Consider the following 27,846-nt stretch of genomic DNA (forward strand, 5'->3'; position numbering starts at 1 on the left):
AAAAAAAAAAAAAAAAAAAAAAAAAAAAAAAAAAAAAAAAAAAGAGAGAGAGAGAGTGTGATAAGGGTCGAAGAGAAGGAGGACGAATGCAGGACCGGTGGAGAAAGAGACGAGGAATGGCAGGCAGGCAAACAAGCAAGCAACCAGGTAGGCAGGCATGCAGGCCAACCGATTTCAGGACGAGTCTAGCCAGACGCATATAAATTGGCTGCGCAGCATGAATCCCTTTACATTTTAATCGTGACCGTGGATGACGACGACGGGAGAGCCCAAAGCACCTCGCCGCATTGCTTCTCTCTCTCTCTCTCTCTCTCTCTCTCTTTCTCTTTCTCTCATTCTCTCTTTCTCTCTTACACTTTTACTCTGACTATGTCTCTGTCGATCTCGCAAACGGGGGTAGCAGCAACACACCGGTATATTATACATAGGTAGATAGGTAGGAAGGTAGGTATAGGTATAGGTGTAGGTATAGGTGTAGGTGTAGGTGTAGGTAGACGCGTGCATGCGAGAGCAGCAGCAAACGTGAATCGCGTCAGCAGGAAAACACACCTCCGCCTCTCATCTCTCGCTACTGCTGCTGCCGTTGCTACTGTCGCCTTTTTTTTTTTCTTCTACTTTTAGTAGACACATACCAAAGGAAAACTATATATATATATGTATGTATGTTGTGTGAGAAAGAGAGAAAAGGTCGATCGGTAAAGAGGAAAGAAGAAATATGAACGCGACTTCGTCGGCTCGGTAGCAATGTGTGGGCGGCGTGTTATGTTCAAAGGGCCTTTCACCTCCGACCTTCAACCGCGGAAGAAGAATCGCCGGCAGCAGCAGCAGCAGCAGCAACAGCAGCAGCATTCTGCTGCGTTTTCACAGGTAAAGAGAGAGAGAGAGAGTAGTACCGTCCTTGTTGCACTCGTTTGACGACTAAACGTCTACTATTACTAGGTACACCTAGTCTAGTTCAGATGCGCGTGCATTCTATCTAAATTTGATCTTCAACTTCGTGATTAGGAGAAAGTGTTTCTTCCTATCGAAGGATTTGTTTTTGAGGGGTTTTTGTTTTTTAAAAATTATACTTTAATGTTAGATAACACGGTTCGACTGATTCTAATGGATATTATTTTGATTTTATTTTATGAATAAAATTGTAAATAACTGTTTTTTACGGATTCGCGATTATTACGGGTGAAATCTGAAAAGTGTTCGTGCGTTTTAAATCAATATTATCAAAGTAAATTTTACATAAAAAAATCCGTTATGCGGTTAGCAACGCAATTTATGACACGATAAATTGCACGAATTTTTTCCGTTCACTTTGATATTACTACTTTCCTCCTCGTATAAATAATAAATAATAGTACTAGGCATTTATAATCGAGAATTGAATTTATTTCTACGAAAGAGTTCTATATAATCAATTTCTAGTTTATAATATAATTCAATCACCAATGAGATACCTGTAATAAACTCCAGAGAGCACATAGAAAATAACTTTGATGCTATCACGTAGAGCAGGAGGGTGCGTTCGAACTAGAAGCTAATCATTAATATTACGTACAGACGTGTGTTTTGTATGAATATTAATGGAGACCATATCGAACACCTATTACAAGCTAATATTTCAACTTCAACTGGCTATATCTCTACTCTTAAAACGAGAAAATTAATAGGCGTAACTTATTACGCTTGTCCTAATTATTTTCAAAACGTTTCGTAATTTTCCTCTTTCAATAATACTTTTTCTTCGATTAATAATAATCGACAATTTCGAATATTTCGTTTTTTTACGTAATATCTATCAAATTAATTAAAAATACATATCGCTATTTAATCTGACGATACAACGACGAATTTTAATAATCGTATTTACATTTCAACTAATGCATTCGTTTTCAATGTATATTCAAATTCTTTCAACAATAACAACAACAAAAAATAACAAAGAAAACCTATTTGAGGGCTTCATATTTTCGAAGCTGTGGGTGGGTTGATAGTGGAAAGCAACTGTAAATAATGCAACATAGAAAACAAAGGAAAACTTGGTGCGGTTACCGAATGTGACCGAAAAGTTTACCGAGACAGCTAAATCCCATGTCTATTATATAAACTTGGCGACAGGAACGAACGAACTTGCGTTACTTAACGAGCACCAAACCAGTTTACATTGGCTGCACTTTTACCTCTTTCGGCTTCACACAGAAAGCTGCTTCATCATACACTCCCCCTCCTCCTCCCGCCCGTAACTCTCACTCTCGCTCTAACTCTAACTATCTCTCTCTCTCTCTCTTTCTCTCTCTCACTCGCTCACTCAATCTCGTTCGTTCGTTCATTCGCGTTGGCCCTTTTCGCTCGCGTCATCTCTTTTCACGAGCTTTTTCATGGGCCAGCAGCAGCAGCAGCAGCGACGTCGTTTTTTTGCCTGCCGATCAAAATGTTTGTCATCCCCACCCCCTTATATGGGGGCTTTCTCTCGCCCCTATAATAAACACCGTCTCATCGTCTCTCTCTCTCTCTCACTCACTCACTCACCCCACCATAGACCCACCCGATCCTCTTTGCCGTATCAAGCTGGCCGAGCAATTCGTGAACGGTGATTTCTGCCGATTGGCCTCTCGACGAGTCGATTCAAAATCCTATGAAATAAATGCCTTTGATCAACGGTACACTCGTTATCCTCTCGGTAGACGTCATTTGAATAGCAGATACATGTCGATGTGTAGAGAACGCACTCTGCACTGCATTGCCATTGCCATTGCATTGCATTGCATTGGCATTGCATTGGCATTGGCATTGCTCTTCCTTCCTAACCGTTCGTTCAAATTTGTCGACGTACCCTCCTCCTCTTCCTCTTCCTCCTTCTCCTCCTCCTCTTCCTCCTCCTCCTCCTCCGATCGTTTTTATTATCACCCTCGATTATGAATCGAAAATTAGCCTTGCCATTTTCAATAACGTCCATTTCCCATTTTCTAAGTAATTTCAACATGAGAGAGACGAAAATATCATTCAACGCATATTCGCGTACGCGTCTTTCTTTCAATGACCGGACCGTTTCACCCATCTCGGATTATTTCACGCTAAATGTAGATTGATATATCAGTAACGAACGAAACAAAAAGAAAACAAAAAAAAATATGAATTTGTTCTGCGATTATACACACGACCGGTCGGTCAATTAGTAAAATTAAACGAACGTATTAATATACCGTGATATTCATCATCCTCTTTTCTTTATTATATAAACGTACGTATTAATATTTTTATACTTTTAACGATTAGATTAATAATAATAGGATGTACAATAAATGTACAATTTAGATACATCAAGTACATGATATAAACGTACTTCATTATTCAATATACATTTAACTTTATTCGTATATAACTTCACGTGCATTTTCACATACGTTTATTTTCATCGTATTTCAAGTTGCTATCGTATATATATATAAAGAGAAATAAACGTTGAGTTTCCATTGAAAAGCATGATTTAAGAATACGAGCGATATGTTTACGAGCAAAACACCCAACTTCTTTCCCTCTTTCTCTCTCTCTCTCTCTCTCTCTTTTTCTCTCTAACGCAACTCATCGAAAGATAATCATCGAATACGAGCTCTTGAAAATAGCGAAGCTCCGTTAACTCCCACCCCTTTTTGTTGCACCTCGTTCACCACCCCTATGCCACCTATTACCACCCAGTTTATCCAGACTCTCGCTACCATCCCCATTCATTCAACCATCCGTCCCCCTATACTCGTTTGTTTATCGGCAAAGGTATCATTCTCGGTGTGATTCGCAATGAACGGTTGTTCGTTCTCTCGTTCTTTATTCAAACCGCGAGAGATTCATGCGGCTACGTTAAGAGAAAAAGAAAGAGAGAAGAAAAACAAGTACGTAACAAAAACGATGTGCGTCACAGGAGGAGTAGGAAGAGGAAAGGTAAAAAAGGGTTGGTGGAGGGCAATGGAGGTCGTGGGGGAGGGGGGAGGGCTGAGTTCGAAATAACGAGGCGACGTTAATAAAGAGACACGCCGTTAACAAATGGATTTCTTGCGCGGCCCTCTCGAGAGGGTGGTGATAGAGGGGGTGGTAGGGGAGGGAGAGAGGAAAGGGTGACACCTACGTTGTAGGCCGTCTGAGTTGCGGAAAACGCGACATTATTCGTTCGTCAAAATTGCCAGTATGATAATAACGGATTCTCCCGCTTTTCATTCTTTTTCTTTCTCTACTACCCACCTTCCACCCTCCTCCCCCTCTCCGCCCGCCCACGCCACGCACCCTTCTTTCATCTCGTTTGTTTTTTTTTCTTTTTCTATCTTCCTATACTCTAACACGTATCAGAAGTAGGATGAAGAGGAAGAGGAAGTGGAGGCACGTATCTTCGGAATCAGGTTGACACGTGCATCGGTTCACACGATATATACACACGTCCTCACATTTTCCCGTTCATTTGTGTTATCCCCTATAGATCGAAATATCATCCTTATTTCTTTCAAATCCTTCTTCTCGATGAATCGAAAATCGGATGCTTTAAGGCATTGCACTCTCTCTCTTTTTCTCTCTCTTCCTCTGTCCGATTCGTCCAAAGTACACCGAAGAAAAAAAAGCCATTCGAATGATAGAAAAGTATTTAATCACGGCTCGCTTCTTTCTCTCTCTCTCTATCTATCTATCTATCTTTTTTTTTTTTATCTTTCTTTCTCTTTTACTTTTCATTCCCAACGTTTCGTTACAAACGAACATGATCTCCCTTTGTCGAGTAAAACCATCGACTGACTGGTTGGGAAACCGAATTTGAACGGTGACCAGGACCATCAACGACGAAGCCACGAAATTGCTTTTCCGTTTGATCCATTCTCTCTCTACGTAACGGAAACGCACGTCCCTCCTCCTCCTTCTTCTCCACCTCCTCTCTTTCTCTTTATTTTTTTTCTTTTTTTTTCTTAATGATCCTCCTACTATATCTCGCTTTCAAATTACTAGTTCGAGCTAGCCAGCAAGTTTTTCGAACGAAACCGAGACGAATTTACGTTCGCAATGTGTATCCATTTTCCATTCTTACTTGTATCCTCATTCTTATTTATTTATTTATCTATTTTACATTCATATCCTTTCTTAACGTCATATTCTTCTTCTTCTTTTTTTTTTTTGTTTAAATTTTATTTATCATTATAGTGCAGTGTCGTTTCTTAGACTTATTGCGTTTAACTTTGACCGGGTATTAAAACGTTCAACTAACCACTTAACTTTTCCTTCACTTTCTTTCATTCCTTCTTTCATTCTTTATTTCTCTTTATATTACGCGCACGCTTCTCCATTTAAGCAGGAACGATACAACGACCAACAGAAATCCACCCTCTCCCATTCCTCCTTCCTTCCCTTCCCAGTCGTGTCGAGTTTCTCGTTCGCTAGTCTCTCTCTCTCTCTCTCTCTCTCTCTCTCTCTCTCTCTCTCTTTCTTTCTTTTTCTCTCTATTTCTCTTTCTCTCGGTCGTGTACACACTGACGTAACTCAGACGTCGAGAAGGGCGGCTTACTACTCTCTCTCTCTCTCTCTCTCTCTCTCTTTTTATGTAGAGTTCTCTGTGTCGGAGCTCGGGAACAGAGCGATGGAAGCTTGCCACTCGACACTCCAGCGTAAAAGCTTTCGCAGACAGTGTCAGGGAGGTCAACCGAATCTCGCGGACGCAACACTTAAGTGCTCCCGTGCAACTCCCACCCCCTAACTCCACCCCACTCTCCCTGCTCCTATCCCCATTTCTCTCTAACCCTTTCTCTCTCTCTCTCTATCTCTCTCTTTCTATCTACCATCACCAACACACTCATATTCGTTCACCGTCTATCTTTCTTTCTCACTGTGAAAGTCTCAGCATGTTGGTTTGAAGTATCGCATCTACGTCACAACACTGTGCGTATTTTACTTACACATGATCGATGTTAAAGAGAAATAGAAATAGAAATAGAAAATATCCATAGGTGGTTGCATTGGTGGAATTTGAAAACTAATGTTACCTATGGATGAATAAATTCAACGGTTTTGCGAATATTTGAAAGTAAGAAAGGGTGTGGGAACGGGGAGAGGGGGAGGAGGAGTTAGATTTTGTATGCTTCTCATTCGTGACTTACTACTGCAATGGATTAACCTAAAAGCCCCGATCTTTTTCTCTATATCGAATGTGTGTGTGCGTGTGTGTGTGTTTCTTCTCGTTTATGGCACCCCGAAATACGTCGAAACCGAAATTAGGATGAATCGATCGATCGATCGATCGGCAATTAATAAGTTGGAACTTTTTTGATCTTCCTTCCGTAGAAATGAATCCGCGTAACGTTTCCACTCTCGCGATTATGGCACAAAGGTTTCTATATATAGAAGAAGAACCTGGAGGGTTAATTAGAGAACTAAAATCCCGGTCATTCCGATGGTGCATCATCACCGCTGGAAAATGAGAACATAAAATGGGCGAATAATCGGAACAATGGGCACGCCTGGTGCTGCCTCGTGCGTGCTTCGAACAGAATTTTTCTCTCTTTATCTTTCGTTTCCTTTTTTTTTTTTTCTTTTCTTTTTTTCTTTTACCCCCATTGCCTTTGCCCCGAAAAGAAAAAAAAAAGAAAGAAAGAAAATCGTAAAATTCTTTGCCTATCTCGCTCAGCTCTCTCTCTCTCTCTCTCTCTCTATCTCTCTCGTGCGATTTCTTTCTGTTCTTTTTTTCTTTTTTTTTTTGTTTCTTTACTTTTTCACTTTCGAAAAGAAATATTCGCGCTTGCGAGGTTCAAAAAGCGATCTGGCGTTATCAGGATAATAAATCTCAACGAGCACGTGCCACATTTCGATGCACGGATTCTACTATATAACACTCTTTGAAACCGAAAAACCCCTTAGAGAGTTCTATTTTGAGAAATCATTAATCATCGTAGGAGAGATTCGTTAGTTCGAACAAGAAAATTATTATTTTACGCGAATATTTTTTCATTTATAACCATTCTCAAAAATCTATAGAGAAAAAAAAGAAAAATAAAAATAAAAATATATATAACTTTTATTCAATAATTTTCGTACGATCAAAAAAAAAAAAAAAGAAAAAAAAAAGGATTAATAAATTTTGGTTTATCTTAACGAGGACGATGATTTTATTCGACTCGATGGATTTAAACTCGAGGGTGTAAGAGTGGAAGACGATGGGGTTGAACCAAAAGGAAGAACATCACAGAGAAACAGCGAGAGAGAGAGAGAAGAGAGTGAGATAGCGAGTGTGTCTTTGAAAGTGAGGTATACGCTATAGCATATATCTTGTACAAGTTCTATAAAGTGGAGACATATTACGAATTAATTTAGAAAGTTATCGTTGGTTGGTTATATGGTAAGTCAAGAGTAGTAGGTGCATCTTTCGTCTCCTCCTTCTTCCACGTCTTCTTCTCTTTTAAGTCTCTTTCGTCATTTTACCTCTTCTTTCTTTCGACATTTAATCGAGAATAAAATATATATCGAAGAAAATATCGAGAATTTCGTTTTAATATGAAAAAAAAAAAAAGAAATAAAAAAGGTATAATAAGTGGCCCCTTCCTAAGTTTTTCAGTGTCACCCTGTAGACCCGTTTATTCTGCAGTTAATCGAGCAGAATGAATATTATATATAGAAATTAGACAGATTTATATTCGAGGAAGTTGGATTTTTTATTATTTTCTTTACCCTCTTTATTCTTCCAAAATCTTCTTCTTCTTCTTATATCTTATTTAATTTCTTTGAAAACACATAGCTTTTCAATTTTGACCGATATAATAAAAGGTGTCTATAGAATTTTATCCTTATGAATATAAGTTTAGATGGATGGTAATGATTAACACTGGTTAGTAATACGAAAAGAAAAATAGGAAAGTCGTTAAAACGATCATACTGTCAAAGACTCGACACGGTTTTTCTTTTACTTTCTTTTTTACCCCAGTTGCATTGCATTGCATTGCACTCACTCGCGCGGGGGTTCGTATTAATGAAATTTCCAACGGGTTTTCAAAAGAGAATATGTGTGAAAGAGAGAGAAAGATAAATGAATTATTCATCGATGACACCTCCTCGCGTGGCGCATGATAACTTTTTCAACGAGTTTAAAGAGTAATTAATATTATTCCTCGTAGAAAAAAAGAAAAAAAAAAAGAAAATATGATGATAAACGAACGTTAGAGAGAGGAGTGGCGGGGGGGGGGGGGGAAAAAGATTCGCTAGAGACTACTACTTCTCTCGTCGTTAGCCCTTTTTTCTTTTCTTTTTCTTTTTTTTTTTTTTTTATTTTTCCATCGTCAATTTTCAACATTCGTCGGCGGCGTTTCTTTCCTTTCACGGGTGAAACTTTTGCTCGTTACTTCTTCCACTTCCGGAAGATGGGAGAAAAACTGTGTGCGTTTTTTTTATTTTTTTTTTTTTTTGACATGTATGATAAATAAAGTGCGAGACGTATTCACAGAGATGAAGGATACATTTTGCGGTTTGAAGCCTAATTATGATTACGGTTGCGGTTCTCTCTTTTTCAATTTTTTTTTTTTTATTTTTCAAATAGTTAACACGGATATGAAAGAATTTTGTCTTTTTTTTCCCCTTTTTTTCCGCCCCATAGAAAAGCGTGTATACATTTGATAAAATTTATCATTTTATAATTTATAAGAGTTATATTTAACAAATACATATACGGTGTGTTTATTTTACCCCATCAAAATAATATAAATTTATCATTGATTCATTAATGTGTGTTCGTGTATCATGCATTTTGTATGCGCGTGTTGTTTCGAATAATCGGTAGAATATTTTTCTGTTTTTGTTTATTATATTTATTACTTTTATATCCTACGTTAGTTTATTAAAATATGTAAAATGTTTATTAGTCAGATTAATAAAAAATAATGTATATGATTAGTTTACGGGGAAAACAAATATTAAAGTTTTCTTTTACCTTAAAATTTACGAACACACGAGTAACAATTTGTCAAGCATACAAAATATTTGCTTTAGATTATAAATTTGCAATACGAATTCCTGACGAATGTTCATTAAGATTGAAGATTTTAATTTAATTTACACGACCCTTGGTGAACCTACTTCCTAAAGGAAATAGTAAGAAGATGTGTAATATCTAACGATGTTGGTAACCATTGGATCCCAACCCCCATTACGAACCCAGCAATCATAGAATTTATTATCAAGTAGTTGCCATCCTCAAATAGAACTTTATGAATTTCTTATTAAAAAGTCTTTTAGTGTTAATTAAATTATATCTTTTACTAAGCATTTGGTGTATGCTCGATTAAATTATGACAAATATAATTAATAATAAATATAACTTACAATCCAAAAATATATTGATTTATTTTTTCTTTCTCTCTTATTGTTTGTTTCTTTCTATAATTAACAATAGCCAACTTTTATTATTATTACACTTTAATTAATTACATATATTTGAATCTGTTGTACTATTATTCGTCGACGATTTCCCATAAAATGAATATTACGTTAAATTATCTCGAAACATACGAGAAAATGTTTGGTCTTTTTTTTCTTTATCTTTTTAGGAAGATGATAGTTTATTAAAACGGTAACGCATCATCTTACTCGAGGGATAGAAGGAGGGATATAGATTATCCTTTTAATTCTCTTTTTTTTTTTTTTATTATTATTTTTTTGAATATCACGACACGCGCGGTGCACGAAGTTAACCTCCGAGAGAAATAAGGATAGAAATAAATAAGGAAAGAAAAAGAGACAGAATGTTTCTTTGAAGAAATACGATGCCAACGAGATAAATCTCCGTCTACCGGGGCTGAACGTGCAAGTGATTTACGGGAAGATAACTTTTCCTTGCGGTGATCTTCTCGCGCGATTTCCGCCACTTTTGGAGGAGGTGACTCACGAGAGGAGAGCATCGAACTGAAAAAAAGAAGAAGAAGAAGGAAGACGAAGGAGAAGAAGAAGTAGAAGAAGAAGAAGAAGAAAAAGAAAAAGAAAAGGAACTAGGGTGATGGGGGTGGGAGGGGGGGTGCGGGGGTGCAAGAGGATGCATCGAGCGTGAGATTAGACTAGACAACGTTTTGATTAACTCGGACAGAAGACAGGCAAAAATATCCAACTTCTCTTCTCTTATCTCTCTCTCTTTCTCTCTCTCTCCTTTTGTAATATTTTTAAAGTATATTTTTATACTGAAACGCGTTATACGCGTTACGTTACATTACGTCGATCTTTTTTTTTCTAATTTATATTTACAATGGTAAATATTAAAGAACGTTACAACATCGAAATATTTTTACACGCGCGTGTTTGTGTCATTTATACTAGTGGAAAATAAAGTAGAATAAATGTTAATGTTTATTAACATAATTATTTTGGTCGAGAAAGATTTTCGGAATTTTCATTGTTTTTAATAGGGAAATGATTCGATTATCAATTATATTTTCTATTCGAATTTTTATTTTGATATTATGTTTGGAAATGAATTTAAAGGTTTCCACCCTACCCCCTAGTATATTAAATATAATTTTTTATTTATATATTATGCAATTTAAAAGAATCATACGTAGAATTACACGTTATACATTTATTTAAATAAATCGGTTTATTTGTGTTTTTTATTTTATGAATAATAAGATATTATTATATTTGAATTATAACAAAAATTGAAAGAAAATAAAAGAAATAATGAATTTTTCTAATTAATGACGTTTTGATGGGATCGATATCATTAGTCATCGATGTTGAATCACGGGGGTATCTTATCATTGAAGTATAATGATCGAAAGGATAACGGCATCACGGTTCACGGAACATTACCTTTGGCAAGGTGCCCGATAGAGATTATACGTTTCTCTTCTGTGGTCTGGTACTCTCTTCCGCCAAAACGATTTGGCCTTGAAAGCTTGAAGGGAAAGTTACGCTAGAAAATTACATACCACTCTTTTCACCCTTCCTTTCAGCGAACCTTGAAAGTCTGGGATTCCCGTAGTCGACATTCCTAATCCCTCTTTCTCTCTCTTTATGTGAACTTGCCAAAATGAACCGATACCAAGCACACCTTTTACGAGTTTCCAACGAATAAAAAACGATCCTCGGTCTATCTATCGATTATGATCAATCTATTTTACTTTTTTTCTTTATAATACTATCTTCAAAAAAAGAAAAAAGAAAAAAACAAGAGAATTATCAAATGCACATTAATTCTCATATTATTTTTACCTCGTTACTTTTCTTGCTAGCAAATTAATTCAAAAAAAAAAAAAAAAAAACCTCCGCAATCGATCCAAAATATAATATTACACGATATTTAGATTTAATTATATCATATAACAATATTATTATACGTTTATTTCCAATAATAATATTTATTATCTCGTTATATAATATGCTTTAATAATTTTGTTTGAAAAAACATAAACGTGTGTTATAAAAATAACATTGCCCCAAAAAGGGGGGGGGGATAGCAATATGGGTGAGAGTGGAAGGTGGGGGGGGGATGATAAACATTTTCTTTACTCGAAAGTTCGCGCTAGAAAACGATATACACACACACACACAATATATATATATATATATATATATAGATATTATACACGTTCCAAGAGGAACGTACGACGTATCGCGAATTATTTTACATTATCCTCTTTCGCTCGTCGTTTCGTTCCCTTTTCGCATCCCTCCCACCCTCCCGTTCGTGTGCCAAGGAATTGATCGAATAAATTTCGGAGGTTTACCCTGCACCTATAGTAGACTCAATACTACCTTCGATATAGGAAGATCCTATCCAATCCGATCTTATCGCGATCCAATCCCAATCCTATCGAACTGAACCTTGTCGACCACCCTGAGGCAGGCATACAGGCATACAGGCAACTCTTGCCCCCCTTCCCTCACTTTTCCTCTTCTATTCCTCTTTTCCCTTTTAAATCCCCCTTCCCCTTCCCCTTACCCTCACTCCTTTACTCTTTTATATCGTTTTTCAATTCCCGCGTACTTCGATCTTTCATTGCATCGTTGTCGTCATTATAATAATCATCGTTATCGAGATACTAGTAAATGATGGGAAAAGCGGGGAGGGTGAGTTATACACTATTACACATATATATATATATAGATATATGAAAGGATCGTTGATAATTACATGCATATAAATGTATTTTTTTGATAATTATGATCGTAATTAAAATAATAGAAATTTTTATTGTAGTGTTGATTTTTTATTAGTTCAATTGTTATCAATAAATTGGTTAAAAGAGATATAGAACAATTGTAATATAATAATAAATAAAAGTAATTTTTAAATTTAGCAGATAATTTGTCAACCAACCAACCCCTTTTTCTGATTTTATGACGCGTGTGATCATCGAGAGGTACACAAAATAACATATAAGTAAAGAGAAGACTGAACTATAAAGTAAGAAGGGAGAATTTCGTAAATTTATTTTATTTCGGTCCGATGAAAGTGCGCCGTAGCGGGATACGAAGATGTGGGGGAAAGGGCGGGGGAGAAAGATAGGAGTATGAGGAACCATGAGAAGGAAGGGATTATGGTATAGGGTAGGAAGTTAGTCTGACATGAGTTGCGTCGAAATGGTACCGACCTACTCTTCGTAGGGTTAAAGGTTTATTTAAATCATACCTTCGTAATTATTTACTTTCCTATCTTATCAATAATTTTCCTAATGGGGCAATTAATTATATTAATAATACGATTAATTTTACGAATTTTTCTTACCCATTTCGGCATGTGTTTTACTATACGCATTTTAACAATTAGATTTTTGCTTATTTTGGGGATTTAAAAATAAAAAACAAAAAATTGCATTTATTTATTTATTTATTTATTTATTTATACATATCTAATCCCGATGTGTAATAAATATTTTACGCGTAAAATTATTCATAGAAACAAATTTATAACGACGATCTGAAATCTTTTATCAAACGTTCTTCTTCATATAAAAAAAAATAAATGTAAAATCGATAATATAAAAATGATATTATGAAACAATTATCAACAAATTTTTGTCCTCGTATATAAAATTGCACATTTTATATGCATAGTTTGTTTAAGAGAAGGGGGTGTGGGGGGGCAAGGGTAGGGGATACGATTTAAACAACCTTACTATACGTGTTCTCCGTCTTTCGATTCCTCTCGTGCAAAGAATATTTCTCTTTTGGAAGCCATGCGAAGAGAGGAGAGAGAGAGAGAGAGAGTGAGAGAGGGGGGGAGAGGGTGTTCTTAGTACAACCACCTTCCTTTCGACTTTCCAACGACGCAAAGAGAGAAAAAGAGAGAGAGAGAGTGAGTGAGAGAGAGAGAAACCTTTCTCACAGGAAATATTCCTGTGTCGATTTGTACCTCGTTAATTCTCTCACTTTCCTGTGGAAAAATCAAAGAAGGAAGTAAAAAGAGAAAGAGAAAGCGAGAGTGAGAATGAGATGGATGAAAAGAGAATGTAGGAAAGAAGGGGAGGAGAGGGTTGTGGTAAAGGCATGGGTTTCGTAAAAGAAAGACAAAGAGAAAAAGAAAAAGAAAAAGAAAGCAAGACTGAAAATGAAAGAAAGAAAGAAAGAAAGAAAGGTCGTATAAGAGAGAGAGAGAGAGAGAGAGAGAGAGAGAGAGAGAGAGAGAGAGAGAGAGAGAAAAAGAGTGAGAATGAGAGAATGGGAGGTAAGAGTTAGTAAAAAGGGGTAGAAGGGATAGGGACGTGTACCAGCAATGAAATTTCTTAAACTTCCGAATATTCTTCAAGCAAACCTTTTTTCCCCCTTACCTAACTACGAACTGCTCACTAATTATTACCACAGTTATGCCCTACCATTAATTACTCCTGAACTCTTACACCACGTTTACAGTCAAGCCCTTTTGCTCGCACCTTTACCATTTCACGACGTGTATATATTATATATACCTTCCTCTAAACCGAGACTTACCTGTACATTTGTTGAGAAAAGAAAAATGAAGAATTTCGTGTGTGATATTTTTAACTAACGTTCCAACGGAACGGAAGGGTTGGGTAGGGTAGGGTAGGGAAAGGAAGGGAAGGGATCGTAAGTGAACAATTTTAATTCATGAGAATCCTAATGAAACCCATTTATTCGTAGTTCGTCTTTATATTCATTTGTTTTTCTTTTTTAAGCATTCTTTATTTACCTGTATTGTTGTTACTTAATGTAATTATACGTTTTTATTCGCGATCTGTACAAAAAGCCATTATTTTCTTGTTAACTTTTCTCATTCTCAGAAAGTGAGGTGGGGTAAACCTTTTGTTAAATGTTTTCTGAATTGATATGAATAACGTGCGAATAAAAAAAACAAGAAAAATAAAAATAAATGACGTTAGATTAAGTATAATAAATTTCTAGTATATTTGTCATAAAAAAATACGAATGTTAATTAATCATATTTATTATATTATAGTTTATAAAATGCATTGTATTAAAAATTATTACACAGTAAGAGAAAAAAGAATACTTTTGTTTACACAAATTTTTCTATATATCAAATAATTATAATATTTTTCAGTTTCTAATACGACACCCTTGAAATGACTAATGCATATCGTATATCTGGGTTTTAATTAATGCACAAGGATATATTAACGAATTTTGTTGGTTTCTTTTCTAACATTTTGTATAATAAATCTTTGCGTAATCAACCCTTTAATATCTTTGAAATCAAAGATTTCACTGACTGATTTGGGATATGCATTAACGATGTGCATAAAACGTTCGTTTCGTTTCGTTCGTTCGTTTACTTTACTTTTCTCTCTCTTTTGTTTGTTTTTCGAAATACCTGACCGAATTTTCGTGTCAGAATATTACGCAAAAAACGCGTTATTTTTTTCCACGAGCTTATGTGTTACTTTGATGCTCATACTAATATAGATTTTTGTTTGTTTGCACCTGTTACAGGTAAGGTTCTTCTAAGCTGCTTACTCTCTCTCTATCTCTCTCTCTCTCTCTTCATTCATCAGTAACAGCATATTAGTTTCTCTTCATCATTTGCGTCAGTAGGTCGAGCCAAAAGAGAGAGAGAGAGAGAGAGAGAGAGAGAGAGGAAAAAAGAAAAAAAAGGAAAAAGGAACTACTAGGAAGGGAGAGAGGAAAAAACAAAAAAGAAAAAAAAAAAGAAAAGTGAAAAAAAGGTTTTGCCCGGTGCAACATCGAGTGTTGCAACGTACTAGGTAAGCTTTTTTCCTCGTGTTAGCACATAAAAAAGAAAAAAAAAAAAGAAAAGGGTCTTTTTTTCTTGCGTTCATTCGTTCGAATAGCCCGCCAACTCGAAAAGGTCCGCGGTTAACGAATGCGTTAAAGCATATTAAAGGTGAAAGGTCGAAATGATTGAGCTCTCTTTCTCTCTCTCTCTCTCTCTCTCTCTCTCTCTTTATCTTTCTCTTTCAAAAACTCTTCTTTTCTATCAACGGTTATTATACACTTGATCGAAGTGATTCTTTTTTTTTTTCAATCACTTTCTCTCTCAATTAATTTCTATCTTTTATTTTATTTTATTTTATTTTATTTTATCTACCACACAAATCGTCGTTCTCTCGGAACATCAAATATTTATTGGATTAAACGCATTTTAAATCGATCGATCGATCGATTTTATTATATTTGTAAAAATACGAAATATATAAATTTTTTTTCAATCAATCCTTTAATCTCACTTTCTCATTTTTGTAATATTTCAATTGGATTCGTTTATTTTGAAATAATGTAAGTTTATATTTTAATTACTTTTACATCTATTCATATATTATAACGTTTATATGTTTCTCCCCTCGCAAAAATACAAAGTTATTTTGGGTAAAATTTAACGTCTTTATGATTTCATTGAATTATTCAATTTAACGTTACACGTATATAAACGTAAAACACATACAATGTATATCAGTAATACACTCACTCGCGCACATATGTATATACATGTTATATCATTTATATATAAGGACAAAACACGCGTATACGCGAAATAAATTTCGTACTTTTTATTATTATTATTATTATTTATTAATTAAAATCTTTTTCTGTGTTATATAGAAAATAACGAAGAAGTATGAAAAACAATAACTTCAAATGGAAACATTGGAAATAGATGTCGGTGGTAGGAGAGATTTATGTATAAACAAAACAAACAATACAACCGAGTGAGATCGTTATATCGATTAGTTTAACCGCTACACCCTCCCTTCCCATTTCATAACAGTTGTCATTCCTCCTTGCATCCGACTAGACGTATTTAGACGAATTCCTGTTTTAGGTATTATACATTTTCTTTTTTATTATTTATCTTCTCATTAACATTACTTATTATGTTTTATACTCACTTTTTTAACGATGCTTTAATTAATAATACATTTCGTTTTATATACTATGCTAATATATACACGTATACATATATATATATATATATATATATATATATATATATATATATATAACTTTCCAGTAGTGTACCCACACTCTCGCACATATATACATATGCATATAATTTGCCTAGCAACAAAACACACGTACCACGTATATGTAAGATTAATTGAATACTCGCGAACTTTAAAATAATAACGTATAATAATGTTTAACAATTACAGATTGTTTCGATTCTTTTTTTTTTTCTTTTACCTGTTTAGGAACAAATCGATATTCGAAGTGTTACATTTTAATATTATTCATTATAATTTAAGCAATGTTATTATAATTAAAGTAACGTTTAAACGTGTTTAATCTATACGTTTCCTTTCGAATAAAATGATACTTTTAATATTAAAATAAAATATTATTATATAATTGAAATGTGTGAACATAGATAAAAAGATAACATATAGTATTGTTAAACCTAAATAAATAATATATAATTGTTAAATCTGTATATATATATATATATATATCTCAGCTTTCCAATTGACCAAGGGAAAGGTTAGTTAATCTAATTCATTTAGCACCGTACATAATCGAGTTCGCGATACGCCCTTAGGGGTTTTTAGCTTTCTCCTTTGGTTGCTCGTAGTGAGAGAGCATAGCTTCTAGAAATAAATCGTGCTTTTTCCTGAGGATCCGTCGTTATACGTCATTTACGACGTCACCGTAAATCCCTCGAAGCTTTTCACCCGTGTAATCTCTCTTTCGGAAGTATCGTAGACATCGTAAAAAATGGCTGACACGGTCATAACAAAAACGCGTAGAAAATAATGCGTGATGATGGTATTTTAACGTATACCGATGTATAAATTTTGTTTTTCTTTTCCCGAATTAATAATACGCGATTTATTTATATAATTATTCATGTTATATTAATATTTTAACATAAGAATATTATTATTATATTTTTATTTACAATGAAAATGTTTAAACAATATTCATTGTAAGCGTATACGCACGTATTACGCGATCAAAAATTTCCAACAATTTAATTGGATTTATATTGCAGGTATATATAATTAAAATTTATTGATTAATAATAATAATTAATTATATATATTTAAACAATGACTGTTTTTTTGCGAAGAAATTTAATAAATTATTGTAAGAACAAATCATTTAAAATTTTATTTACACGTGAGTCATACACAATTAATGTTAAATATTTGTTTCTTTTTCTTTTTTAAATTACCTTTTGTGACACATTGAAGTGAAGTATTTAAAAATAAGAAACGTGTAAACACGTTTGAAAAGTAATCTAAAAGATTAAGCGTATTTTAGTTAGTCACTCCTGTCTTTAAACTTTCATTGTATAACGCAATAGGAAACCATAAACGTAATAATAATCACTAAACTCGCGCGAATTTCTCCTACAGTAAATTTGATCTTCTTCCCCTAGTCCCTCCTATCAAATTTGAAAACTCATTTTAAAGAGAGAAAGAGATAGCAGAAGAAGAAGAAGAAGAAGAAAAGAGAATGAAAGAGAATATATATAGTGTTCGACCAAAACGTTTCACTGAGATTCGAGGATTGAGTTTAAACGCATAGTTTTAATCCATTTGCTGCCTTTTCTACCTCTACTACACGTGAACATCTCTTTTTTATTTCTTTTCTATATATACATAAATTGAAGTTGCGTTTTATACGTTTATATATATATACATATGTGTGTGTTACATTTGAACGATCGTATAAGTACGTGGAATTCATTTCTATATATGTATACGTATATATATATTTGGAAAAAAACATCAGAACGAATTTTTAACGTACAATTATTTAATATAATTGACGTTGACGTGTATAAAACATTGAATATTAAAAACAGAATTTATTCGTATTCGTCAAACAAAAAAGAAAAAAAAAGAATGTATTAAAATTTTCTTGCAATATCGTAAAACTTTGTTCGTATTCACGGTTGTATGCGTTTCGAAATAAATATATTTAACGCAAGTTTTTAGAATTAACTTATCAAAAGTTGTGACGTGTATTTGTCGTCGGTTATTTTTAATTATTATTTTTCTATTTTTTCTATTACGAATAAAACCAACGAAACTGATAGTATGCATTAAAAGTTTTGAAAAAAACTATAAAAATCGGAGAGAAGGAGAGTGTCACATGGATGAATAGAAAACTACTAAATAGATAGATAGATAGATAGATAGATAGATAGATAGATAAAGTGAGTTGATAATAATTTCCTTACGCGTGTTGCATTCGTGATAGTGAACACTGCAGATAGATATATTCTCGCTTTGTTCCACGCTTGTGGTTAGATCGAGGAACAAAGGATATCGAAATTAGTTTATTCTCCAATGGTCACTGATAATATTATCGGCCAGTAGTAACCCGTAAGCTTTCACGTTCCTCGAACGTGTCATTAAATTTAATGGCGAATCTGAAAGCTAGCTAAGTGAGATGATAGAGATAAGCTTTGATAGAGAAAAAGAGAGAAATAAATAAGAGAAAAATCATGTTTCGTTTATAGGATATAACATTCTCGATATATAAATACTCGTAATTCGAATTATACAAGAAAAAAAAAAAAACAAACAAACAATCTCTATACAAATTAGATACTTTTTATAAAAATGTTCTTCTCCTAAAATGTATTGCATTTTCAAACCCCCTTCCTTTCGTCTATAGATTTTGAATGAAAATTATCTAAGATAAATTGATTGATAAAATAACATTTACACAAATAAATTAACAATAAATCGCAAATTTTGTTATTACGACTAATAACAATTTTTGAACGATTACTTTTACTACCTTTCAATTTATTTCTTCTTTTTCTTTTCATTTCATTTCATTTCATTTCATTTCTTTTTCGAACCGGTGTAAAAGCTTCGCAACAGAACTCTTTCATCAATCGTTCAAAGTCGCTTAACGTATGGCAGAGTAAAAAAAAAGAAAAAGAAAAGAAAAAAGAAAAAGAAAAAGCTAACATAAGTTCACTCGCTTTGGTTTGACGGATGGTGGTATCGTTTTCGTTAGTTTCTCTCAATTTCTCGTAGAAAAGACACGACATGGAAAGTGAAGAGAAGAGAGAAAAAAAAAGTAAAAAGAAGAAGAAGAAGAAGAAGGAGGAAGGGGAGAAGGAAAAGGGGGGGGTTGTCGCTTAACCAGCTATGAATTCCTCGGAGCAATCATGACGACTCGAAGGAGGTCGTTGGGACGACTGTGTCTTAAAGAATCCGAACACGAAGTAGCAGTGCAAGATCAGTGCAAGCAGCAGGCAGGCACAGGCAGCAGCAGTAGCAGTGTTAGCAACATTTGTCGTGCTTTAGAACGAAACGAACGATCCTCTAGCAAGACTCGCAAAGTACACTAGCTAGCCGACGACTCTTTTTCGTTTCGGACAGTTTTAGATCCCGGCAGCGTGATAATATTGTGTGTCGAAGGGTAGTATTTGCCGAAGGGAAGTCAAAGTCGTCCCTCTTTTCCTTCTCCTACGACGACTACACTCCTCCTCCATACACGGTTCGAGCACGCTTCAGAAAGATTCTTTAGAAATACAGAAACTTATTTCATCCCTGCTCTTCGTCGTCGTCGCCTTGCTTGCCCTCATCTCACCTTACCTTACCTTGCCTTCTTTCCTTTTCCTTCTTTTCGTTTCTCGTAGCTCGTCATACCCCTTGCTACAAGCAAGCACTTTCTACTACTACTACTACTACTACTACTTCTGTATTTCTCTTTCTTATTCCTTTTTTCTTTTTTCTTTACTTTCTTTTTCTTCTTCTTCTTCTTCTTCTTTGCTTTTGCCTGCTTTTACTACTTCGATCTTTTTCCAACCACCTTTGCTAGTACTACACCCACCCAAAACCTCTTCTCACCCTTAAATCTACCTCGTTTCATTCGCCAATGCGTCTAGTGTTTTCTTCTATCAAACAGCCAGTACCAAATGCTTTATGGTTCGTGCTCGTAAAAGCGAGCCTCTTTTCTCTATCAAAGGAGCAAAAATATTTTCTACGACGTCCACACTACGCTCTTTATCGTTTATACTTACAAACCACAAGGGAATAGATTACATCCAAGGTACGGTGACATTTTGTAAGTACAACATCTACACCGTATATATATATATATATATTTGTGGTACTGAAAACGCAATTCCTCTCTCTCTCTCTCTCTCTCTCTCTATATATATACTATTTCAACATCTTCCTTTGATATACGGAAACTGCTTTCCGGTAGATCCTCGAAAGTGGACCGTGCGAAAAGGAAAAGCCGTTCGATTGACTCCCCCTTTAAGAGCCCTGCTCGTAGTCATTGCTTATTATCCGAAGACGATGAGTCTCACAAAAGTCTCTCTTTTCAAACGGATACGATCGTTATTAATTTCCTTTTCCGTCTCGATATTCCCGAGCATTGTCGACAAGAGGAAACGATAATGAAAGATCCTCATCTCCTTTTTACAAGATCATCTCACTGGCCGGTATCCTTAATCTCTCGGAGTGATCCTCCTTTCATCGGTGAAAGCACGAGCTCTCTCTCTCTCTCTTTCTCTCTCTCTCTTTCTCTTTCTCTCTCTTTCTCTCTCTCTTGCGGATTTCTTCCTTGGTAATCTATTCGAGACGAGACCTACCGAACATTCGCGTGCACCTCGCCGACTCAGGTCGGATCATCCGTAATCAAATAGAGGCAGATTAGCGCCGGAGATTTCTCCTTCCACCACCCCCTAACCCCCCTCACCCATTCACCCTTTTACCCTCTTACCCTCTTATCCACCGTACCGTACCGTACCCCGTACTATTCCGTTTCGTTTCGTTTCGTTTCTTCCATCTTTCAACACTTTTCTTTTCTTTTTTTTTTTTTTTTTTACTTTCCTCCCTTATCGATCCCTTTCGTATATTAAACGTTTAACAAAATGAAAAAGGTACATTTCAAACATATTTTTTTTTCTATCCCGCGATTATTTGAATTCGAACGTTAATTATTTTTAATAATCAATTGAACTCTTGTGCTTTAATAACGACTTATTTAATAATTAATTATGTATGATATTATTTAACGAGACTTTATATATGTGTATATATGTGTGTATGTATAATACGATTGTAATACATAAAAGAAAAAGAAAAATATAAAGGAACGTCAAGATTCGTTTGGTATTTTTTGATCTTTTGGAAGTAAGGTGAGAGATTATAATAAGAGAGCAAATGTGACTTCGAGCAATAGGATAGTAGTCAAGGACACGAAGGAAATAAAAAAGAAAGAAATAAAGAGAATAAGGGAAAGAGAGAGAGAGAGAGAGAGAACTTAGTAGGAGAGTAAAAAAGTCGCTTCGAGGGATTGGTGTACATCGTCGAAAAAGAACTCTGTGGATTTCAGCAGGAAGAGAACGAAAGGGATTTGTATATATACATATATATATAGAGAGAGAGAAAGAGAGAGTAAGAGAGTGGGAGATAGGAAGAAGGAAAAAGAGAGAGAGAGATAGAAATATCACTCGAAAAAAAAGGAAAAAGAGGGATAGTAGGGACACTTGATTTTTCCCGCTACCGCGGTCTTTTACAATACGGAAGAAACGAGTCATCCCAAGTAGTAGTAGTAGTAGTAGTAGTAGTAGTAGTAGTAGTAGTAGTAGTAGTAGTAGTAGTAGTATAGTCCTTTCTACTTTTTCCTTATCCTACCACCATAGTCCCTTTTTTTTCTCTCCTTGAAGCAATGCGAATCGCCTGCTGGCTTGGATTCACCGCGATAAAACCTCGGAGGCACATCTTTCTTCATCCTCACTAGCTCCTCCTCCTCCTTCTCCTCCTCCCATTCTCCCTCTCTCTCTTTTTCTTTTTCTTTTTTCTTTTTTCCCTTTTCATTCTCATTCTCACTCTTGGGTAGACTATAAGGGAAAAAGAAACTCTTGAGGTTTCTAGCGCCAGCTTATTAAGTTTTCCAAGTTGCTTGAACGGGTCGTATGAACGAGCGCAAAACTTGACAAGAACGTGAGAGAAAGAATGAGAGAAACGATGATAAGCCCTTTTCTATGTACATACACACACACACACGCACACACACATATATATATATATATATATATGTGTTCCCCGTTTTCTTGAGATGTGTTATTCTCGAAAAGAAGATAACTTGATTCGATAATACTTCGTATCTTGGATAACGAAAGAGAGAGAGAGAGGGAGAGAGAGAGAAAAGTACTACTCTCGAAACGTTAAGATAGCATGGAAGCTTCTGAGTAGAAGCTTTACTGAGCTTTTGTTAACGATCTCATCGATATTATATCCTCGGCAACGTCTTCGCAAATTCTCCTATCGACGTATCACCTGCTGAGCATGTCTGCTACCAAAGATCCCTTCTAACTCTCTTTACTTACCTTACTCTCTCTATCTCTCTCTCTCTCTCTCTCTCTATTCCTTCTCTTTGGAAAGCTTTCGGTTCACGTAACGGATGCTACTTTGTCCTCTTTGCATGGTTGATCGATGACACAGAGATTTGCATAAACGTTGCTTGATCCTTCGTTTAAGGAAAGGGGAAGCTTTCATTCCTGTGAAGGGAAAGGACAGGAAGGGAAAGGAAGAAAAGAGAAGGTGGTGAGAATATCAAGAAAATATAGGAAGAGTAATTGATACGATTAATGATACATTTTAATCTTTGATATTAAATAATTATCGATTATTATCGACTTTCGAGATGTTTCTCATATATATATATTTATGATAAATTTTAAATATAATTATCTTTTTCTTTTCCTACTCTCGAATAGGAAATATATTATATACTTGGTGTTTATAATAACGAATGGTTTTTTAAATTGGTTCAATTTATTACATGATTTATTCGATAATAATATAAAATAACTATAATATTTGAGATATGTGTGAATCGTACAATTAATGTTTTTTTTTTTACTTTCTTTCTTTCTTTTTTATGATGATTTAACTCTACTGTCATAATTAACGACGCGTATGTTACGAGCATGTATTATAGAATATATGTATTTATATATGGGAGATATCAAATTGACAGGATTCGCTGAGAAAGATCCGATTACTCGATCAAATATACTACTCGAGTCGAACTTCACGCTTTTGAAGGACAATCGAGAAACGTCGATAGTTGAATTTTCTTTTCTCTCTCTCTTTCTCTTCCCTTTTTTGTTTCTTTTTAGCTGAGGTCGGATAGGAGGAAAAAAAAATGGGAATGAAGGGATGGGGCAAAAGAAAAAAGAGATAGTAGAAACAAAAAGTGTGAAAGGAGAAAAAAGAAAAGGAGGAGGAGACGGTGGTTGGTGATGGTGATGGTGATGGTGGTGGTGGGTTATTGATCGTCGGTGAATTTTATGCTTTCCATCGCGAGATCCTGGGATATTCGAGAATCGTGTTTCGCATTCACAAAGTTAACGAATAGGAAGTCTCGCGCCTTTTAAGTCGAGTCCTTTCCTTCTTCCTGCTTGCGTCGTCAACATCCACGCAACGATTCTTTCATCGAATGTTGCTTTTTTTTGTTTTATTTTTTATTTCTTTTTTCATGTTCTGTTCAGTTCAGTTCTGTTCCTGTACTGTTCTGTTATGTTTGCCCTCTGGCATGCGGCCTTGATCAACGACATTTGAATTTGCATAGATGTTTCTAACTGTGCATGGATATAAAAGAAAAAAGAGAAAGAGGGAATGAAAGAAAGAAACACCTGTAGAAATCGTATGTATATATTCTCGTTACTGTTCCTCTTTCATCTACGAGAAGAGACAGTTTTGTTGTGTTGCCTCACAAAGCAGCAGAAAATCAAAACTGGATGAGAACTTGTCGAGTGAAATCGTTTCTTGTTCTATGTATATTACCTTTCCACCCACCCATCCCCTCTTACCAACGTTTCCATCATAATGTTTCTTCACAATTTTTTTATCCCCTACGTGTTTCTTATATCCTCTTGAAATTGATGATACGTATTTCTTTTTTTTTTTTTCAAGCTTCTTCTTTCGTACATACATTATTGATCAGAATGTTCAATATATCGTTAAGTATAGAAATATTTCGATAATCTTTAATCAGAGTACTTTTATATGCAGGATAGAAACAAAAGACGATTGGTTAAAAAAAATTGTGAAAGAATTAAAATTTATTTCGCATCGAAACCAAATTATCTCGAATAACGTTCTTTTCTTGTGTGAATAATTATTGAAAATAATAAAAATAATATTGTTTATTTGTTATTTTTACGATATATATTTATTGTCGATAAAACAAAATTTATTATTTCACACTTCTTTTTTTTTCTTTTTAATATTAACATTAAAAAACATGTAAAAATATAAGAAGTCAAATTTTGCGAACCTGTTGATACGTAATAAATTTGAACAACAGCTAAGTAACCCTTGATTAGACATATATCTTGATTTTTGATCGTTTCCTATCATCCAATCCCTTTAGAATCGATCAATTACGAACACCTCCTATGATTACGAATGATCGTGTCGGTGTATAATTACTCGATCACAATGTGCTTCAGTTACAGGCGTATTTCGGCCTTCCTATCTTGCCAACGAAGATTATCTTGATCCTTTGACCGATGCTTCCTCGAGATTCGATGGTGGGAAAGGATCGATAGAACAACGTGTTAGTTTGTGCCCCTAGTTGGGAATAATCGATAATCCATTTTATATCCACTGCATTATAATATCATATTAACACACGTGAATATATATTTATAATAATGCATAGAGATACTTGTTTTTTTTTTTATTATTTTATTTTTTAATCGATTATAATTTTTGATCAAAGTCAGAACGAGATGCATAAAACAATGTGAATCGTTATTTTTACGAATATACGAGTTAAATTCTTCTTAATGGTACTAACCAACGAAGGAAGCAAACAGTTAACTATAATTGATGGTAGAACGAGCATGTAAAACCATATCATCGAGTGCAATTACGGCGGTTGAAACATCAAAGAAATTACATGTATGTGACCGTCAACCTGATTAACGTCGGCTTTTTTTTTTTTTTTATACTTTGTTCGGAATAACAATGAATTTGTCAAACTATGATCATCGTAGTAACTTATCTATGATTATTAAGAGACAAATTTGATTTTAATTTGATTTGATATGATATTAATCTTACGTATATGTTCAGAAATAAGAATAAAATCGAATCGAGTCAATTGGAATAATCTCGGAAAGTATATTGAAGATCAAGAAAATGAGTTCGAACGAGAGATTATTTTCTAAATTTATTCAAAAATAAAATGTGTTGAAGTAGGTTAATGGAAAATTCGACGAATTATTTCAATAGTTTTTTAATTTTTAATTGACCCAATTATCGCGTAAAATAAATCATCTTGCCTATTTTGTCAATTATAATTAATTAATTAGACAAGAATCTAAAATTGATATTACTTTATAACACTAAACGTCAAATAACCGATTGCCAATTATTTTCTATGAATTTCTTACAAATTATTGTATTATTTAATGAGTCAACAATTTTTTTCTTGCACAAATATGTGTTATACATAATATATAATAAAATATATGAATTTTTGAGAAAGATGAATCTCAATTGTGATAGAAATATAATATATATACATGAAAAAAGCAGCACTGTACGTTTAATATTAAATAAAATATAAATATTGGATAACAACATTGAACACATTCCATGCTGATTTTGGTTTCTCTAAAGGTAATTACATATAATAGTAGTAGGTAGCCAGCCAATTGCAATTAGTTTCGACAACACGAGAGGCATTTACGTGGTTGGTTGGGTGGGTGTGTATAGGTGTGGGTATCTTGGTATCGTTTATCAGCAGAAGGGAATATTGCTCGTCTTAAGTCGAGGATAGGTTTCGTGTGAAACCGTGCGTTTGCGTGGGCGTCGATTAGAGACGAAATAGCAAGTGTGTTCGTACGCATACGCACACGTATACGTATATACATATATATATATATATATGCATAACGTGGATTCAACCGGAGGCGAAACTTGCGTGGGGCGAGAACTTGATCCTATCCGAGGGTAGTGTAGCCGAGTGATTACATAGATAAGCTATTTCGGCCAACGGTCGAGTGGACCCTCGTGATTACCATCGACATGCTCGTGTGTTGGTAGAATTCGATCGTTACGGTACACGCGATGTTATTCCTGTCGACACGAAAATCGCCTCGCTCGGTCGTCTATTACGAAAAACAAAATTTCCCATTTGGCATTAAGGGATTCTCTTTTCTATGGATTTCGAAACGAATCTCTTTTTTTTCTTTTTTTTTTTTTTTCTTTTATCAATTATATCAACATTAGTTTTCTCTTCCAAAACGTAATTCGTTCGTTCGTTCATTTTCTTCGAATGTAATATATAACACGAAAATGAATTTATTCTTCGTTAGATAAATAATATGTGAACAATGATTCAAATAAGATTTTATTTATATTTTTATATTTTTTTCTGTGTGTGTGTGTGGATAGATTTTAATTTTGTTTCATGAAAGATAATTATTTTGGTGTCAAGTGTTAGATGAAATATTGAAAAATAATCTCATTAGAATTTTACTTGAATTTATTATTTCATAGTATTACAATGCTTATTGGGAGCTTAGAAACTTTCGAAATAATATACTTATTGCCATGATTATTTTAAGTTTAAACTAACATCAAAGACATATATATATATATATAACAATACATGTGAATAACCTAATTTAAGATTGTTGTATTGCACGCGTGTATTTTAAAAACGTAATTAATAAACATCTCGTTAACGTAAGAATTATCGTGTTAGGTTTGCACCAAGTGTAAAAAATTAATTTGAAATACTTGTTTTTCTTTTAATTTTTATTTTTCGCGTTATTGACGTAAAAGGAACGAAAAAAGGGGAATGTCTGTAAAAAAAAAAGGATTCACTACTGTAGAAAATTGAAACTCGAGCATCGTACGCAGTGACAGTATCGATAGTATTATGGTATCTATATGATTAAAGAAGAAAAGGCAGAAAAGCTTTGACCCTCTTTCCCATGATCGATGCGCCGTCGTGATCGCTCCATTATACCAGGATTTGCTCTCGTCTTCGTTGATGGGATTTCGAAGACCTTTCTCATGGGGACAGTAACTCGTCTATCCTGTGTGGACGATCATGTTAAGAGGATATCTCTTCTTGTATTACTATTACTATTACTACTCGCTTTTGCTTTTTATTCCAGAACGAATATTATCTGGGGGGTTTTTTTTTCTTATGGTATATTTTACTTTGAAATCGTTATATCATTTGTCAATTAAGATTTATTCTTTTTTTCCTCCCTCCCCTCCCCTCCCCACCCCTCCCGAATTCTCGTTTATTCGAGATTTTGTATCTTTAATTCAATATTTTTATATCGCATAATTTGATATTATACGTAAAATAGGAAACTACCATTTCGAGAATGGGAAAATGAGTAATGAATTTTATTTTATGTTTCATTCGTATTCACCTCTCTCTCTCTCTCTCTCTCTCTCT

General features: G+C 34.5%; 1 protein-coding gene across 1 annotated transcript in view; it reads left to right on the forward strand.

The window, feature by feature from the left end:
* The window catches only part of LOC106787115 (PDZ domain-containing RING finger protein 4-like), a 165,455-nt gene that overhangs the window by 80,075 nt on the left and 57,534 nt on the right, over window positions 1-27,846 (forward strand). The window lies entirely within an intron of this gene.

The sequence above is a fragment of the Polistes canadensis genome, unplaced genomic scaffold, assembly GCF_001313835.1.
Source record: "Polistes canadensis isolate GaletaPanama2010 unplaced genomic scaffold, ASM131383v1 scaffold_92, whole genome shotgun sequence".
NCBI lineage: Eukaryota > Metazoa > Arthropoda > Insecta > Hymenoptera > Vespidae > Polistes > Polistes canadensis.